At 51.9% G+C, this 4,654-nt stretch overlaps 1 pseudogene; it reads left to right on the top strand.

Annotated features, from left to right (window-relative positions):
* Nucleotides 1-408: 408 nt before the first annotated feature.
* Nucleotides 409-3,214, top strand: LOC118833058 (annotated as a pseudogene).
* Nucleotides 3,215-4,654: the final 1,440 nt, after the last annotated feature.

Here is a 4,654-nt window from a genome sequence, read left to right as displayed (position 1 = left end):
TCTCATCTGGGTACATCTCATGAGCATTCTTCCCATGAGTGAGCTCCAAAGCAAAATGCTAACCTCAGAGTATATACACACTTCTTCAGGGTCAGAGGGCATCACAATTATTGTGACCCAGGCTCATGTGACTCAAACTCATGTGACTTAGGCTTCCATGTGACTTAAGCAGGTCACATGGGCCTATTAATGAGTGGAAAAGATCTTCCAATTAAGCAAAAAATACATTAACAATACACGTGAGGCCCATTCCTGGGCCAGCAGCAGTGCATGGCGCGATGTGGCATGGAAACCACAGCTGGAGCTCCCGGAGGCAAGCAGGCCCACTGTGCCCATCAGGCAGGCTAGGGACTTGTGCAATGAGGGTTTGGTTTCCTGTCTGAAAGAGCCGAGTGAACCCAGCAGGGCATGGAGCCACTCAGCCATTGGGGCCTGCCACGCCTCTCCTGGACTGACACCCTCCACAGCAAAAAAAATGAAAGATCTCCAAGCAACTCTGCAGGCCACAAGGCACATGCCTGTGTGCCTTCTAGAGGATGGTGACATTGTGGTCCCTGTGGTGGTTTCATGCACAGAAGCTCTAACTCACATGCACTGCTCAGGCCTGCCTCCCTCCCATACATTCCAGTCGGAGGCTTCAGTAATAACTGACTTCAGCTACGAAGCCAACGACTATGACAGGGAGGGTAATGAGGAGCAGAAGGTGCCACCCGAGCACTCGGGGACCATGCCGTACATCGATGAGTGGCCCACTATGTCCCCTCAGCTCAGTGCCCGAAGCCAGGGGGTGGGGATGGTATCTTGCCCACCTCCCCAGAAGGTTTGGGACCTGTGGTGGAGGTGGGGAAAGGGCTGGAAATGAGGAAGCTGGTTCTCTTAGGATTCCGAGCTGGAAGCATTGCTGCTGCCCATGAAACCCCTCAAGGCCACAGCCACCACCTGCCAGCCTGTGCTCACCATCCAGCAGATCAAGACCATCTTCTACAAGATCCAGGACATCTATGAGATCCACAAGGAATTCTATGACAATCTTTGCCCCAAGGTGCAGCAGTGGGACAGTGAGGTCACCTTGGGCCAACTCTTCCAGAAGCTTGGCATGTACAAAGCCTTTGTACTATAACTATAACTATAACTACAACTATAACTATAACTATAACTATAACTATAACTATAACTATAACTATAACTATAACTATAGCTATAGCTATAGCTATAACTATATATATAACAACTATAAAATCGCTTTGTAGATGGCCGAGAAGTGTAGCCAGTCCAACAACCAGTTCCAGAAGATCTCCAAGGTACTCAAAGTCAAATCCCCCAAGGACTCCAAGGACAGCCACAAGTCCATCACCATGGAATCACTACTTTACAAGCCCATGGAGCGTCTCATGCGGAGCACCCTCATCCTCCATGACCTCCTCAAGCACACCCCAGTGGACCATCCTGACTACCCATTACTCCAGGATGCCCTGTGCATCTCCCAAAACTTCCTGTCCAGCATCAATGAGGATATTGACCCCCACCGGACTGCAGTCACTACCCCCAAGGGAGAGACCTGGCAGCTGGTGAAAGATGGGTTCCTCGTGGAGATGGCTGAGAGTTTGAGGAAGCTTCGACACGTCTTCCCCTTCACCGACATCCTGCTGTGTGACAAGCTGAAGAAGACCTCTGTGGGGAAACACCAGCAGTATGACTGCAAGTGGTACAACCCGCTGGCAGATCTGGTTTTCCCATCCCCAGAGGAGTCAGAACTCAGCCCCCAAGTACACCCCTTCCCGGACCATGAACTGGAGGACATGAAGATGAAGATCTCTCCCCTTAAGAGTGAAATCCATAAGGAGAGAGCCAGCAAAAGTCAGAGTCGAGCTATTGAGAGGTTAAAGAAGAAAACGTTTGAGAATGAGTTCTTACTGCTGCGGAATTTTCCAACCATCCCCTTCCTGATCCATAGTCACAGTGGAAAGAGCTACCTGTTCCTCCTGTCTTCAGACTACCAGAGGTCGGAGTGGAGAGAAGCCATTCAGAAACGGCAGAAGAAAGATCTCCAGGCCTTTGTCTTGAGTTCAGTGGAACTCCAAGTACTCACAGGGTCCTGTTTTAAATTGCGAACTGTCCATAATATTCCTGCTACCAGCAATAAAGATGATGATGAGGCCCCAGGACTCTATGGCTTCCTGCACGTCATCGTCCACTCCGCCAAGGGATTTAAGCAGTCAGCCAACTTGTACTGTACCTTAGAGGTGGACTCATTCGGCTATTTTGTCAGCAAAGACCAGGGCATTTCGGGACACAACGGAACCCCAATGGAATGAGGACTTTGAGATCAAGCTGGAGGGCTCTCAGTCTCTTTGGATCCTCTGCTACGAGAAATGCTACAATAAGACCAAGGTCAACAAGGATAACAAGATCATAGGCAAAGGACAGATCCAGCTGGACCCGCGGACCGTACAGACAAAGAACTGGCACCCGGATGTGATCGAGATGAACGGGATCAAGGTGGAGTTCTGCATGAAATTCACCAGCTGGGACATGAGCCTGAAGAGGACCCCATCTGAAAAGCAGACAGGAGTGTTTGGGGTGAAGATCAGCCTTGTGACAAAGCGAGAGTGCTCCAAGGTACCCTACATCATCCGGCAATGGGTGGAGGAGGTCGAGAAAAGAGGCATTGAGGAAATCGGAATCTACCGGATTTCAGGGTGGCCACTGACATCCAGGCGCTGAAGGCTGTCTTTGATGCCAACAATAGGGATGTGCTGGTGATGTTAAGTGACAACGACATCAGTGCCATTGCGGGGACCTTGAAACTGTACTTCCGGGAGCTCCCGGAGCCTCTCTTCACAGACAGACTCTATCCAGCCTTCATGGAGGGCATCGCCCTCTCAGATCCTGCTGCCAAGGAAAACTGTATGATGCACCTTCTCCGAACTCCTCCTGATCCCAACCTCATCACTTTCCTCTTCTTGCTAGAACACTTGAAAAGGGTTGCTGAAAAGGAGCCCATCAACAAAATGTCCCTTCACAATCTGGCCACTGTGTTTGGCCTGAGATTACTAAGACTCTGAGATGGGGAGCAGAGGACACCTGACCTCAGCCTCAGACATCTGGTCTCATGACGTCATGGCACAGGTCCATTCTATATTATCTGCAGCACCCTCCCATCTCCTTTGTGGAACTACAACTGAACACACTGTACTTCTCCATGGACGTTTAGCACAGGCATGGGTGGCGCGGGGTCCACCACAGCGGTACCGGTCCCTCCTGGCTTGGCCCTGGGGTTCAGTACAGACTTGAAAAACCAATCAACTGACCACCCCAAAAACCAGATGGAGCAGACCAGACAATAAGGGAAATGGATTTCTGAGAACTGGAATGTGCGCATCTCCTATGCAGCCTTGTACAAAGCTGGTGTCGTCCTCCCCCTGGCCCCTCCATATTTCTGCTCACGTCTGATGCCCCATGGTGTTCAGGGATCGTCCGGTGTATATTTGTCACAAAGAAAAGGTAGTGGCTGACTCAGGCCAGGGGCCCAGACGGCCTGCTCTGTGCTTCTCGGCATTTTCATTCCTTCCGAGTCTAAATGCAGAGGTTTTTCATTTGCTCTGTGGGACTTCTGCCAAGCTGCCCTTTCCTGACATTGCTCCCAGAAGCCCCTCCTCTTCGCTTCCTCCACCGACTCCCACCCCGCTTCCCTGCATGTGAAGCCTCAGCCCCGGTCCGCTGTCAGGGAGAGCTCTTCAAGGTGCTGTGTCCTACTTTGCCTCGATGCCGGTGAGGATGCCGGACCCTGAGATGGGGCTGTGCTGACCCCCAGGCTCTGAGCAAGGACCCAGAGACAACATGGGAGCTGCTGTTTGGGCATCTCTCTTCCTGGGAGTGTGTCCTTAAGGGTCCTTCCTTGTTTCCTTTCCCCACTTTATAACCCCATCTCTAGGAGAGGTTTATCACCTGGTTTTTCTTCCTCTGCTTTTCAGTTCCTTCCTCCCTGGTATTCTATTTCCTTTGTGTGCAGAGACTCATGGCGGGTCACCTGCTGTCCAGCCAGAGGGCTTGGGGGAACTCTTCATTCACAAGGGTGTATGTGACCTTGGGCCTATCATTTCCCCTGTGATCCTCAGCTTCCTCATCTGCCAAATACAGGTCTTGGACTAGAAGACCTTGAGGCTCCTGCCTCTCCTCTAAATCTCTGATGCCAGGGAAACACAAGAGTTTGGGCCACTTCTCCTCATTTTGTGTTCACAGGTTGGAGAGTGGGAGGTACCAACGGTAGCCCTAGGGTCCCTAAGGGGAGACGTGGGAGGTGGGGCAGAGAAGGCAGCTCTGTGAGCAGGGACTATTGTCCTGCTGCGGTCTGTCTCCCCTGGGGACAAATAGGACTGTCCCAGGTACCCAGAAAAGGAGAAAGCCTTCAGCGTGCAGTAGTACCCAGCCCTTGGCACCTCTCTTACCTCTTACCTTTGCCTTATACCTGGGTGCCCTGCAGCCAGGCACTGCCACAGAGTAGCCCCTTATGCCCTCGGGGAGATCAAGTAGGCTCTCTGAAATCCCCTCCTTCCCCTGCCCCAGCCAGCAGGTTGGGGTAGGTCAGCTATAGCACTGACCCCCTCTCCTACCTTGCCAGAGCATGTAGAATAGGAACAGCTGGAGGCCTGGG

Source organism: Trichosurus vulpecula, chromosome 1, assembly GCF_011100635.1.
Source record: "Trichosurus vulpecula isolate mTriVul1 chromosome 1, mTriVul1.pri, whole genome shotgun sequence".
NCBI classification, from domain to species: domain Eukaryota; kingdom Metazoa; phylum Chordata; class Mammalia; order Diprotodontia; family Phalangeridae; genus Trichosurus; species Trichosurus vulpecula.
This window is presented reverse-complemented; position numbering and strand designations above follow the sequence as displayed.